Source organism: Benincasa hispida, chromosome 2 (genome assembly GCF_009727055.1).
Source record: "Benincasa hispida cultivar B227 chromosome 2, ASM972705v1, whole genome shotgun sequence".
In the NCBI taxonomy this organism is placed as follows: Eukaryota; Viridiplantae; Streptophyta; class Magnoliopsida; order Cucurbitales; family Cucurbitaceae; genus Benincasa; species Benincasa hispida.
In genome coordinates this window covers 30,202,011-30,218,037 of record NC_052350.1, presented here as the reverse complement: position 1 = coordinate 30,218,037, position 16,027 = coordinate 30,202,011, and positions in this window count along the sequence as shown.

Here is a 16,027-nt window from a genome sequence, read left to right as displayed (position 1 = left end):
TTTTTTTCTTTTTCATATTGCGTTGTTCTTAGAAACCCACTTTCGTTTTGGCTTGCTCCTACGGGTGTCATACGAACATCCAACTATGAGCAGGCTTCTTTCACAACTAAACTCTTATCAGGTTGGGAATATTTTTAAGGATTTCTCTTGTGGCACATTAGAGCTTTGTATGAAAACATTTTTTTTTTTTTTTGAAAAGTGGACGCATTTTTCTTAAATACTGCATATTCTTGATCTCATCTGCTCAGACCTTCCCACCCCCAAATTTAAAAATGAGCAAGGTTCTCGTTGCGTTTTTTGGATAGACTAGACAAACACTTAGAAGAAAATTTCAAAAAGAAGGTTTGAGCAGAACTTTGAAAGATAAAAGATAAAGTACTGCTAAACTAAGAAATAACTAAGTGTTAGTCGGAATTTACTAAGTATGGGAAATGTTTCTAAGTACAAACATATATTACATTATAGCAACGCAATGAAGAACACAAAAGTAAAAGATTGAGAATATCGTAAATATTGACAAAGGATGATAAAGAAAAAGGCACAGGAAAAATGGAGTGAATATGTACTCATTGTATTGAATATTAACAAAGTATACAAATAATTATAAATTAATGCAATACAAAAATTTTGTGCCTGTACAAGAATCAAAGAATTCGATCTTTTCTTTTAAATTTGATTCAGATGGGTGCACGATTAACATTCACACCATGCTACCAATAAATACAAATACATTTTTGCTGAGGACGAGTAACAACGTATATATCCCCGCAACACACCCCTTACCTGAACACATTTCTAAAGGATACCTCAACATAGTGCATTTAGCTAAGGATGGGCAAAGGACATATACGCAGGCAACACACCCCTCACCACAATACAGTTGAGTGTAATGGACGCAGGGTGTCTCTTGTTACTCACAATGCACCCATCATCGCATTACATATTAATTTCTTTTCTTTTTATGTCATCAAAAATGCAAGTCGAAAAGACTTTGCGGTGTCTAATGTTTCATCCCATCATTCACAAAAATTAAAGAATAGTGCTACTAATGCGTACGAATTAAAGGTATTTAAACATGACATGAAAAAATAAATTGAAGTGAATTACAGAAAGCATTAAATGCTACTCCTAAAAAAAACAGTAAATAACGAGATGTAGAAAACAGTAAAGGAAAGCAATAAGGAAAGCAATAAAGAAAGCATTTAAACATAGATTTAGAGACCCATTGAAAGACAAAATTTCTCAAGGTTACCGCAATCCACACCTCTGCAGGCAGTCAAGCTTGCCTATGCAACGCCATCAAGGACATTGTTCTCCTCCTTGCCTCATCCCGCAGTGTATACGGGGAGAGATATGATCTACTTCCTTCGGAAAACACACCAGTTATGGGGAGTGCGTTGCACCTTACCTTCTCCGCAACCATAGATCTTGAAATTCTGGTGCTTAATCTAGTCCTGATGTGCTCCTGCACGAAAAATACACCTGATCTTTGGGTCTGCTTAGAATTTCTGGATTACTCCAATACTCATAAGCCGTCAGACTGCTCTCTGCAATAAATAGACAATACAAAGAGATTTGTCCTGCACACACCATAAACACACTCAAACAATAAACCGTTAACCACACCTCGGCAACGACGCCATAAACTTGTAACGCAAAAATTGATCTTCTGTCACACAACGCATGGATGCATATGATGCAAGTTCATGTCCCTGTAACCAGTTCCTCGGCAACGGCGACATAAACTTGTAACGCAAATTTTATTCTTAAACAATGCGCTGATACAAAATTTATATCTTTAAGCATGTGGACAAATATGCGATACTACTACTAGATATGCATTAATTATGAATATTCTTGTAGCATGCCTTACGTTGTCACAAGTTTCCTTACGTTGGAACCAAGTATAATTCCACCGCAAGTTTCTCGGTGTGATTCGAGGTCGAACATAGGGACTGTTTGAGGTTATTATGGTATGTTCATGGTATATGCGACCAGGTTTTTCAATCTTTAAAGAGTGTTTTGTACAAGTATATAAAATTGAGGTAAAGTAAAGGAAAGCAGTAAAATGCGATAATAAATAAGTACAGTAAATCTAAGCTAGATGATACAAGATACAGGCTTCATGATACAAGATGCTGGAGTCCAGGATGGCTATGAAGGTTATGCAAAGAGCATGGAATGCGGCGGCAAGTCTTATGTACAAATAGAAAGAGAGAGATAACTAATATAAACAATGCAAGTTTCTGAATTGTGTTGAAGTTATAAGTACGGTTCCGCTTTTCTCTTGGTGTACACCTCTCAGTGATCGACCGCGCTCTCACATGTCTATGGTGAATCAGAGACGAACGTAATGAACGCAAGGTTGCTTCCATGTCTGGAAGTACTACTCGCTTTAATTAATGCATTCTTCTAACCTTCTCTCGATAGATCAGAATGGCATCTTCACTTCTGCTCTCATAGGTGAAGATGTCGTCTAGCATGCTTTAGCTAAACACAGTTATCTATTTAACACAAGTTAAGTACTCGTTTAATTCATATTAACTACCAAGGGATTAAGAAGACATCATGGAGAAAGTGATTCACGGAGGAACGGAAGTAGATAGAAAATGGAATATGAAAGCAATCGAAACATTTAATATATCTAGTAAGCATTTGATACATGGTATGTGAATGAAAAGATAAAGAAAGTGAAATACAATGACGAAAAGAGATAAAACAGATACAAACAAGTGCCAACATCTTGGCACCGATTCGGGTGGAGATCTGCTTGCCGGATTTGATGGATCAAATGGATGGATGAGCTTCCCTCTCAGGCTTGCTTAATCGGTAGTAGGGTTCTCAGCACAAAGCTTTTTAGTGGGTATTCGACAGAATGGAACTGAGACTCACCTTTTGGCCTTGTCTCATCTTCTTCTTAGATTTTTTTAGTTAAGCACCCATCTCAGCCTTTCCTCTTAACACTTTACCAGCAATTAGCCCCGTATCCAGTAGCATATCTTTTCTTTGAAATCTATGGGGTATTTATAGGTGAGGATCTTTGACTCCAGCCTTGTTGTCCCTACTTGTTGTTATGGAAATTTCAAAGATGAAGGAATATTATTCCTTCTGCTATGCAAACAGACCGTCAATTCTGCATAACCATTAGTTGTACACGTGTCTCACTCCTCCGAATTTGCATTGCTCAACTGCATCTTTCGATCGAGTGTTTGCATGCGGTGTTTGTTTTTATTACCACATGCAGTTGAAAGTCAGCTCTGGATCGACTATCGCATTGTGTCGTCATTGCATTAATCATCTCTTCATTGTTGATTGACAGGCGCAATGTAACAGAGATGCGTTGATCAGTTCTTCTTGATCCTCGAGCGCAAGCGGTGACTTGGATTCTTGCAAAACAAAGTAAAATCTCCTTTTCTTCCATCTTAAAGATGTTAGTGGGTGTAATTGCGATAATTCATAATTATTATATTTCGAAGCTAATTTCCATACAATTGAAGCATATTTATTCTCTTTTGGCCTAATATCTAGATAAGGCAGTATAAATAACTTGTATTTCTACAAGTTATCACACCCCCAAATTAGATACATGCTTGTCTTCATTTGCAATCTGGCCCATTTGCAATACAAGGTTGTGGATGGACATAGCCTGACTTTGAAGCGCCGTCTCATTTTTCTTTATATAATGCTTCAATAGGCCTTCTAGGGAAGAAGATTGCGGTGGCTGTTGTGAGCTACTTGCTTGGTTGCTCTGTTGACCGTTGCTGCATTGAAAGAACCCTTGTGGCCCTTCTTTTTGTGCCATAGATGGAAAGTTTTGTTGTGGATTCTTCCGAGCAAAGTTTAGGTGGTTTTTCCACCTGGGGTTATAGGTGTTGGAAAAAGGGTTGTTATTTACAAAATATACAGACTGTGGGTTTTGTGGGCAATCTTCGATCGCATGCCCATCACCGTAAGTCGCACACCTTGCGGTGTTTGGACTTATTGCGTTGATTTGCCCACCTTGCAGTGTTGAGCTGCTGATCGTCATTCCTTGAATCAAATTTATCATTGCAGTCATTTGGTTCTGCAATGAAACAATAGCACCGTTATTGGCTCTTATACACATCTAGATGTGTATAAGAGACAGGTGTTGGGCTGCTGATCGTCATTCCTTGAATCAAATTTATCATTGCAGTCATTTGGTTCTGCAATGAAACAATAGCACCGTTATTTGTATTAGAATCTTTGAGTCTTAATCTCTGGTCACTCTCCCTCCAATCTTCATGATTCTTAGAGATGCGATCCAAGATATTTTTCGCCTCATCATAAGTCTTGTCAAGTAGACCACTAGCTGTTGCCGCATTGGCAGTGGTCTGCGAAGTAGGATTCAAACCGTGGTAGAAAATTTCCATCTAAAGGCAGTTTGGCAGCCCATTTTGTGGACAATCTCGGACCAACCTTTTAATCCTCGCCCAGGTATCACTGAGTAATTCGTCCATGTCTTGTTCAAAATTAGTAATAAGCTTTCTTCGTCTTGCGTTCTCTGTAGGTGGGAAATTTCTTCATAAACTTTTCCACCATCTGCTCCCAAGAAGTGATCTCTCCTGGTTCGAGCGAATAAGCCCATTTCCTAGCCTGATCACAGAGAGAAAATGGAAATAGCGTTAATCGAACCTCCTCAGCAAAGATGTTCGAGAAGGCAGGCCTCATGATTTCAATAAAACTTCAGAGGTGGCCGTGCGAATCCTCGTCATGCTTTCCTCCGAATTGACCTGCAGCTTGGATCATCTGTAGCATCACCGATTTCATTTCAAATCTACTTCCGTCTAAGGCAGGCCTCATGATTCCCGAAGAGAAATCATAAAGGTTTGGTGATGCATAGTCCTTAATGGGCCTATTGCGATCGTTGGCCAACAGAATTGGTTTTGCAATGACATTGTTGTTGTTTGGTGCTTCATTCCTAAGCTGCTTTGCCATCTCTTCTTTATCGGATTGTGGTTGCTGATGGCAATCTCTCAATCTTCTCCTAAAAGTATTTTCAATCTTCAGGTCGTAATTCACCAGAGATTGAGAATCCTGCAAAGAAATAAAAAAAAACTACCGTTAACAAACTATTTTGCCGAAGTTCCCAATAACGGTGCCAAAAACTTGATGCATTATTTTATTGAATGGAAATATGGATTATATGCGTTGATGGAATTACATTATGCACTCAAGTTTCCCCAGCGGAATCCAAGTGTAAATTCCTCTGAGTTTCCTGCTAAGTCCAGGTCGATCACAGGGACTTGTGAAAATGGTTTGCATTGATAATTTTCTTATGAAAACTTTGCGGTAACTGATAAATAAATAAGGTGGTCGGTTTGTTGTTGCGTTAATGAAAATAATAATAAATGCGGCAGAGTTCAAAAGAGTTGGTAACGAGAAATACGATGAATATGCAGTGAACGGGTTGAGAAGGGTTTCGGCTAACACTCCCTAAGTTGCGTTAATGCCTTGCGACCATGCAACATGCATACAATAGTAAACCACCTCTCAGCGTGAATGCCACGACTTCTAAGGCTAGAACGCATGTGATAAATATGCGATAAGTCTACAGGGTTTACACATATACCTCTATTTCTATTTATGCGATGACAACATGACATTCACACAAATATGCGACCGCATAATATCATTCCCATTCCTAGGATGCAAGCAATGCACGTTGACAAACAGAGCTTATCTCTAAATCCTGATTTCTTGTTTATGCAGGCCTAATCTTGCTCTTTTAAGTCAGATTCTAACTAGATTTCTTGAGACATTAAGTTCTTTCTTTAGATTCTCTCTCGAGCAACTCTAAAGGGATGTTTCGCACAGCATAAAACAAGACAATCACAAGCAATAAACTTCCTAGATCATGTTAGCTTAGTTCCTCTCAACCCATTCAACTAGTTTAGCTACTCATGCATATTAAGAGAGTGAGCAGATGTAGAAATATAGCTTCCATTAAATAGATAAAAGATGAAGTACAGAATAACAATGAAAGTATAGTAAAGAGCCTGAAGCAATTTCTTGCCACCAGGTGTTACACTATTCTACTCGTGCTCTAAAGATATTCTCGCTTTCACCAGAGTTACGCCCCAAGGTTCTCTCTCGAGCCGCCTTGGACAATCTCCGGTGTCACCACTCTTCTCTAGCTCTTCCGTGTAATAAAAAAGAAAACTATAAACAGAGGCGTGAACTTGTAAAGTGATGGAGTAATTGACTGCTTAACCCTTTCTCTAAAGAATGCAGTTGGTATTTATAGGGCATTGAAGGTGAAAGGCGGCTTTTCTCTCCTGGCTGTACAGATGGGACTGCTTTAATTCCTGACTGATGCGCTGGATAATTGTCACCGATAAAGCTGGATGTACTTTGTGACCGTTATCGGCTGTCAACTTAATTTCAATTCGACTCATTGATCTTAATTGTCCTTTCGTTTGGATGCACCCACCTTGTTGCGGTGATTCTTCTTGGGTGAATATTTGTGAGCACGATCAATACAAAGTCTTGCGGTGAAGTTGCGCTCTACCGATGAATTCCTATGATCGCAATCTCTACAATGCGTTAACGCATATTCTACACAAAAAATACAAAAATCAATAGTTCCAATGCGCTGACGCATGCGGCTGCTTATCATTTTTATGCTTAATGAACGCAATTTATCATTTTTTCATCAATGCAATTGTTTAATAACTTAGCGCTATGATAACGTGCATTTCTGCCAATTATCAATAACCATGTATTATTTGTTTCCATGTAATCTTGAATATATCAATAAAGAGTTATTGAATTGACACTGTAAACAAAAGTTATTTAGATAGGTCAGATGCATCGTACTCAAAGAGTTGAGAATATCTCGATGTAGTGGGAGGAATGTATGACTTCCTAGCCAGTATTGAGAAACAAAGTGCTATGAGAATAAGATGCATTTCCCATATAGTTTAAACAAGAAGTCTATTATACATTAATATGTTTACACCGATTCTCGCTAAAGTGTTTTAGAATCTCCTAGTAAGACTAGGAATACTAGGTATATAACCTAGGGCAAGTGGGAGAATAACTGGGTATGGGATACCAAATGGTAAACCATGGGTATTTGATGTCCGAGTTTATTGTATTTCTCTATAAAACTTAAAAGCTCAGTACTATATCTTCAGATATAGGTTACCACTGGAGTTTTAGTCTAAGTGGGAGTTTGTTGGGTTTTATATCCTAAAACTCGTGGTTTGTAAACAATGAAACTTATTCTAAAAATTCAATAAGCTGTTATTGAATATATGAATTGCTTATTTCATTTTAGAAATAAATCCAATAAACTAAAAGATCCATGACTATTACATTTGTACTTGAACTTTATGTGGAGACATAAAAGTTGATCAGGTTCGAGTAAATAGTCAAAATAGTCTATAGTATATAAATAAGATTGGGTGTCTTATTCTGGCAACACTATTGGATGCGGCTCACTCTGTAGTTATTACAAGGAGTTGTGAAGTTCTACAGACGATGTGATCCTAATTCGTACATGTTTTGACATGAGAAGTAGGGGCAACCTATGCAATGGGTTTGTACTACGAAATTAGTCACTTTTACATTATAACGTTGTTTACTGTTTAAGACTAGTCATTCCGAAGCGATGACCTAAGTAACTTTACCTTAATCCTAGGATAATTATGAACTCCTGTTTATTCGGGACTATCCTTAGATTTGCATAGGTGAGGGTTAGCTCAACAGTGCTGGCTCAATAAACCTCCATTTCAGGGGTAAGAACGGGTAGATAGCAGGGGACATAGGGTGCAAGATGGAACTCACTCCTACCTNCAAGATGGAACTCACTCCTACCTGCTTTTAGGGATAGTAGAGAGATTGTTCCCTTAAGTGCTGACTCCAGGTCTTGAACAAGGGGCCTCACACTCTCATTGGCCCGAGAGGGACTCGGTTTGTTGATCGAATCACAAACCAATTGTTCATTAGAGGATTAATGGGACTTAAAAGCAAGAGGTAATCTCGGGGGTAAAATAGACATTTGACCTAACCATTATTACGAACAACTTGTGAAGGGTTAACTTACTGATCATGGTTATATCGAGTGGAGATAATATATATACAGTGAGGGGAGTACAACTATGGACTTTAGTGGAGTGACCAATTAGTTAACGAATGAGGGTTAATTCGGTGTAAAGAGTTTAGCCAATTAATCTCGAATTGTTGGAGCCCATGATCTGTAGGTCCACGAGGCCCCCCTACTAGCTCGTAAATGGATTAGCCTTAGAGTAGCGTGATAAGTTAATTTGAAATATTCAAATTAGAATTAAGGGAATTAGTAATTATATGTGATATAATTACGTGTTTAGTTTTGGAATTAAACAGAATTGGGGAGTTAGTTCATATTTAAATATGATTTAAATAATAAATTCATGAATAAGAATTCATGATGGTGGAGTTTGTGTAAAATTAATTTGATATTTGATATTGAATTAATTAGAATTAATTAAATTGTTTAATTAATTATTTATTATAAATTTTATTAGAAAAATAATTTTGTAAAATTAATAAAGTTTTTCAATTTTGAAATCAATTTTTTTTTTTTGAAAATCAAATTGAATAAACAAAAATTGGAAAAATGGAAATTGGAAAAAGTGGGAGAACTCCACTTTCTTCTTCAACTAGCTCACTCAATATCCACCAAATTCTTGATTCAATCTTCCAAGCATAAGGTGCTCTTCATGCAGATTTCTTCTTTGCATGATAGTCTTGCAATAAATAGAGGAGATTGGATTGAGAATCGAGCATGCAAAATCTGATATACTTGTTAAGTTTTTCTGAAAACTTGAGAGGTCGAAGAAGGTGTTCTTCAAGTTGAATCAGTGAGTTTTGCTCCAAATTCCCTTCATTCAAGCTTATTTTGAGTCCCACAACTCAATCTAAGGCTCCAAGTGAATAGTGGGGAAGGTCTTGAGGTGGTATACAAGAATATTTGTAGAAGATTTGCAGCTGAATTCGAGTTTTAAACAAAGGTATGTCTTGAAACTCTCTTATTATTATATGAGCATGCATTATTTATAGCCAAAATTAATGAATTAAAATGCTTATTGATCTTTGTTGCTTCCACTGCATGCTGATATACTCCTACATTCATATAGTGAGACCATCCCAACCTTCGTTGGGGAGGTCAAGGAGACCACTAGGGAAGTATACACGAGGGGGTTACTTTTATGATCCTATGGAAAATATAGTGTTTATGTCTACGAATACTATCTTTCTGGAGGAGGATCATATTAGGGAGCACAGTCCACGTAGTAAGATCGTGTTATGTGAGCTTTCCAATGAAACTACTGAAACATCAACAAGAGTTGTTAAAGGGCCTGCTTCATCAGCAAGAGTTGTTGATGATAGTTCATTTGGTAGGTCAGTTCCACCTCAAGAGTTGAGGGAACCTCGACGTAGTGGGAGGGTTGCAAACCCACCTGTTCGCTATTTGGGTTTCACGAAAATCCTGACTATGGTAGCTGATGGCGACGTTGAGGATCCGTTGTCTTATCAAAAGGCAATGAAGGATGTTGACTGGGATGAATGGGTTAAAGCCATGGATCTCGAGATGGAGTCGATGTACTTCAACTCAGTGTGGGATCCTGTAGATCAACCTAATAGGGTAACACTTATAGGTTGCAAATTGATTTAAAAGAGTAAACAGGGTACCGATGGGAAGGTCAAACCTTTAAGGCTAAACTTGTGGCAAAGGGTTATACCCAGGTGGAGGGAGTCGACTATGAGGAGACTTTCTCGCCTATTGCGATGTTGAAGTTTATCTGAATCCTTCTGTCCGTTATCATTTATTATGATTATGAGATATGGCAAATGGACGTGAAGACTGACTTTCTGAATGGTAATCTTGACGAGACCATTTATACTGTACAACCTAAAGGATTCATAGCCTAAGGTCAAGAGCAAAAGGTTTGCAAATGGAATCGGTCCATTTATGGGCTGAAACAGGCGTCTCGATCTTGGAATATTCGGTTTGATACTACGATCAAATCATACGGCTTTTACCAACAGTTCAGTAGTTTTCCTAGTGTTGTGTGTAGACGATATTCTACTCATTGAGAATGATGTAGGACTACTGATTGCAGTTAAGAACTGGCTAGCGACCCAATTCCAAATGAAAGATTTGGGAGAGGCTCAGTTTGTTCTTGGTATACAGATCTTTCGAAATCAGAAGAACAAAGTGCTAATGCTGTCTCAAGCATCGTACATTGATGACGAAAATTAGTGAATGCAATTATGCGATGATGACTTAGGTTATGCGTTGATTCTTATGCGTGGTGGTCATGCTTTGGAATGAAACTAGGCGTTAATGAATGTATGCGATGACCATGCGTTCTCGTCACAAGTTTTCTTACGCTCGCACCAAGTATAATGCGAACGCAAGTTTCTAGGGTGATTCGAGGTCGAACTCAGGGACTTGTAACTAAACGCTATGCAGAAATGTATTGGCGGCGGTTGAATAAAAGAATGATGGAGGGTATAAGCTATAAACTACTCCTACTCCTATCTAACAGACAAAGCATTGGAAGTATGAATGAGAGGTAGAGACACGAAAACTGTTGACACGTAGTAAATGCATGGAAAAATAGACAAAATGTGAAGTTGTCTTCATCGCAACCTTAAGTTTTTCCCACAAGGGCAACCTCAGCCAACGAAAGCTATGCCATCATGCTACACACACTTGTGCCTATTTCTAGGACGCATGCGATGTATATGCGACAGTGCCAAGAAGCCTATGCCTAAGCCTTCATAACCCACTCACGTCCTCTCGCCACATGAGCGTGATAGCCGCATACCACTGTATCCTACTTCTGGATGCATGCAATATCCTCTCCGTAGGGTGCATAGCTGTGTAATCGCAAACTGAGCTTATTCCTAAGTTCCTCATTCTTGCTTATGCGTTCCAATCCGCTCTCTCGAGTCTTAGATTTGGTTTTTAGACTACTCTCTTAAGTATTCCTAAATGATGAATGATGCACTCATAAGACAAGGTAACTGCATAAACCTGACTAATGGAAGATTATTCCTATCTCTATTGAACACTGGCTTACATTGCTTAATACGACCAACCACTTACCCTCTCGGGTAGTTGGTTGTTGCTGACGTTATTCATAGACAAGCATTGCGTCCCCCTATAGACAAGCGTTGCTACAGCTTCATACTAAGCAAATAAGGTTTTCTCACAGACTCGCACAACGCATACCTTCCGGTGGTTTGCTACATGCTTCATATTCCTATGCCTCATGATTAAGTATACGATACTCTAGCAATCTCACTAAGTGATGCAATGAAAGTTAAGGATGCTAAGCAAAGAAAGATTGAGATGGAATTGAAGGAGACATAGAAATGCATTGAACACAAAATGTATTAATTTCTTAATCCAAAATGTAACACAATACAATATAAGAAAAGAAGAGAAAATGAAAGGACCAGCTGGAAGCAATGTCTTGCTTCCAGTGGATGTGTGTCAAGGCTGCCGATGGTGTCATGGAAGGGTGGTGGAGCTGACTCTCTCGAGCTCTAACTCAGACGAAGGCTCCGGTCGTCACTCGAAATGGATGAAGGAGATGAAGAACTCTCAAGCTTTCTTCTAACGTGTTCGTCTGGATCACAAGGATCCACCCGAAGGTAGGAAACCTTGGATGAAAACCTTGGATGATTTGAAATTCTTCTCATCAACTTCTATTTATAGAGCTTGATCACAGAAAACATTAATAGACCTGTTCTGATTTTGACATTTGCAGCATGATGGTCCTTTTCTGAATCTCTGCTGCTAACGGCTTGGTAGGTGAAATGTCAACATCATCTTTTTATTTTCTCGAGATATGCGTTGATGCTTCCACTCCACCAACCTTGTCGTTCATCCCTCTATTATGGTTATCATCATGTAGCCGCAATCTTGCAATGACCGCATTCACTTGATTACCTTAACTTCTACACGATGACCGCAATCGCTTGACGATCGTAACTCCTATGCGATGGATGCATGCAGTTGATTACCGCAAAACCCATGCGTTGAACGTATGCGTTCGCATTTGCGATGGAGAATTTCTCCGCTGCGGTCGTCTATGCGATAGCCCGTCTTTCGCGTCTGCATCTGCTTTTTGCGTTAACTACAAAGATAGACAATTGAACTCATAATAATGCATAATAGTGGGTTAGCCGATATTCTTAATGTTGAACGACGCAAACTCATTTTTTTATGAATTCCTAATATAATTGTCGCATATTCTGCTTAACTGCCCTCATAATTCTAAATAAAAGGCCTAAAATGATGTGCATTTCTGTATATCATCACACCCCCAAACTTAGAATCATGCTTGTCCTCAAGCATGTGTTATACTCAAGAAATTTTTACTCACCTTATGCGTTTCCTTTGCGATGACCAGCCTCTCATAATATAATTACCCATACCGCTGACCATGGCCGCAATGCTCTCCTCTACTTCAGCTGCTTCTTCAAAAATATATTTTCTAAGTTTAAATCTGGCAAGCCTTTGTTCAAGAACTTCTTATTCATTTACCGTAACTTTGCGTTTAGCTTTTGAGAATGTGTTTAAAATACTTAAAAAATTTGCGATGACTTATTCAAATGCGGCGTCGAACCTGGTCACGCTCTTCGTTTTGGCTTACCTCCACGTGTGTCATGCGGGCATCCAACTTCGGTTGTGTTCCATATTCAATCAACTCTTGTCTTGCTTAATCTAGGCTTGCGCCCGACAGAGGAGTTCGCTTATGTGTGATCTTGGCGGCTTACTTTCGTTTGACTTGCCCCCACGTGTGTCATGCGACTTCTAACTACGGGTAAGTGCCTTCGACACAACTTAACTCTTATCAACATGGGTTTCCCCATTGCGTTGACAGTGGAGTTGTTATTCTCAATTATTATATACTAAGATATTATTTGTTAGAAATGATTGCAATGTAATGAACGTAATTCTTCGGGATCGCTACCACCTTCAAACTTAGAGGTTGGCAGCGCTTTCACCGCAAAGCTAAAAACAAAATCAATAGGAATGCGGTAATAAATGTTTGAGCCAAGGTTTGCACATAATAAAACTTAAGACTTTAAAAATTTGAAGAAGCTATTAAAAGTAGGGAGCACCTTGCGATGCGTAGCTAGTAGATGCGGTGAATTATACGTACCATCATAGATGCATCACAAAGGAACGAAATTAGACAAGGAGAATTTCAAAAGGATAATGCATAAAGGATAACAAGAAAGGACCTTGGCGGAATAACGCATGCGATTATGCGTTGGAATCCACGCGATCGAAGCCATGCATTGAACGATGAAGGGAATTTTTCCGTTGTAACTGCACATCGAGGAGAATTATTATCGCACCTACAAGGAGCAAACGCACCAAAACCAAGGAAGCAGCCGTATATCCAAAATAACAAGAAAAATAAACTAAACTAGAAGAGCAAGGTAAAGATAGAGTAGAAGACGTCCCTATAGAAATTGGAGTGTTGTCACCACAAGGAGTCTCCCATACAGGAGATTGCTCTCAACTGCTTAGGTCAAGGGACTCACCCTGACCATTGGAACTTCCGACAATTGTTGGGCGCATGTTGGCCACCATGTGCTTAGAATTACCTTCAGCTCATGCAACTGATTGCCCTTCTATCTTAGGGCCAATACTGGCTTTCGGTGCATCGCCTACACTTCAATATTGGTTGCAACTTGGTCGCACAATCTGTAATACTCCCAAGATAAAAAGGTTGCCTGCAGAGACACAAAACTCAACAAACAATTAGCTGCCAAGTCCTCAACAACGGTGCCACGAAAATTAGTGTTCACTAATTTTGCGATGCATGACTTAGGTTATGCGTTTATTATCATGTGTCGGTGGTCATGCGTTGGAAGGAAGTTATGCGTTAACGAATGTATGCGATGATCATGCGTTCCCGTCATAAGTTTTCTTATGCTCGCGCCAAGTATAATGCAAACGCAAGTTTCTCGGGTGATCCGTGGTCGAACTCAAGGACTTGTAACTAAATGCTATGCAGTAATGTGTTTGCGGCGGTTGAATAAAAGAATGGGTATAAGCTATAAATGTCACACCCCCTCCCAGATTACCCCTTTTAATCTAGAAAAGGATATGATCGTGGTAGTTACTAGCCCTACTGCCAAACCCCACTATTAAAGCTTTCTCATCTAAAGACCAACCTGTTTAAAACATTAATAGTATATGCATACAACAAGCCTCCTTAAGGTTCTAAAAAATTATGTAAACACATGCATACGGCCATGGCATAACATCTACGAAAAAATATTTACAGATGGCCCAAACATTTCTAACAAGCCCTAGTCCATCTTAAAAAATATGTACATAAACATGCCATCAACCTAAGTTCTTCTGAACAAGTCGGGCCTTTCAGTGGCAAGCAGCAGCAGGATCAACCTTGAGGAATCTAACTGCTACTTGAAAAAGGAAACACAGAAAATATGTGAGCTAGTAGCCTAGTGAGTGACTATAGAATCATATTACATCACTATAAACATGTAAATATACTGATGAGTATCTCAAGAAACTCTCTAAATATAGCTTTAAACCATGCTTAGACATCATTAAACATTATTATTCCTTAGTTGAGAATGAGCCTATAACGCTCTAGCTCCCAACATCTATTACCGGTCAAGAGACCCATACTTCGGCCTCCCTTTGATGTTGTATGGCCCAGGAGACCCATACTTCGGCCTCTCATTTAGAACTACCTACGTGCACGTGGAGTTTTCTAAATATCGTCAATACCTTAGGTACTATTACCCAGATACCTTCTCTGTGTCCTTCAGTATCGAGTTATTTCCTAGTATCAAATTAAGTTTCTTTGCATGTCATTTACACAAGAACTCATTTTATCATAGCCTTCCTCTAGGATGAATATTTCAACATTAGAAACTTAACTTTTGTAATGTTCACAACATACCTTGGCCGGTGTTAAACATATACAAGCCGGGAGAGATACGTTAAGCTATTCATTAACCATTTGTTGTTTGAAGGAGTATAAATTCACCATTTACATCAATGTAACTTACTTGGCCTTATATGCATAAATATTGAAAACATTTGGTTCACTTAGTCACTCACAGCTCCTTGGGGCTCTTAACGGTTTATACGTCTCTCCTAGCTCTTCTTGGCCTGAAAGGACATGATTCCCGATTAAACTACTTAGAATTCTTAGCAAAATACCTCAAATAGTTCATTTACTAATGGTACTTTCATCAACAAAGACAACATTACCAGTGAGATAATCATCATGAGTGAATTCATCCTCATGAGCGAGATCCTCCTCATGAGTGAGATCATCATCATGAGCGAGATCCTCCTCATGAGCGAGATCAAGCTTTTCCTAGCAAATTTTCATCCTAGCGATACTCACCTTACCAGCGAGATTCAGCCAAATTTCAGCGAGATGTCCTTCTTAAGCGAGATTCAGCTCAAAATTAGCGAGATTATGATCTTAAGTGAGATCCTCATGCCCTTAATCTCACTCTTGCTCTCTACGGTGAGCAGTTTGCTTGTTCTTCCCATGCAGCTGTCAGCTTCTGCACAAATTCTCTGTTTCAAATTAAAAAATTTATAACTCAAAATCCAAAACTTGTTTCTAGAAACTTCCTTCTACAAACTTGTTTGGAATTAAGTTATCTTTCTTACCTTTAAATTTCAGCATAAAATTTCTTATGGTTTTGCCTGGAGCTTCCAAACTTCACCTCAGGCCCTGATTAATCTAAGATCCTACCTCTTCTGCAATTTCTTCATTTTTTGTTATGCTCCTTCTGTAACCATTCTTTGGAAAGACAACCTCGAAAACTAGATTCTTCCAGGTTTCAAATTGCACTGACTTCATTAAATTTGCTCATGCCAATTGCCGAAACCATGCTTTTGAATTTTCACTTCCTTCTTTTATCTTCCTGCTGCCTCCCGAGTTCAAGGGTTAAACCGCCACGTCACCCCATACTTAGTGCCTCAGCCAAACCAATA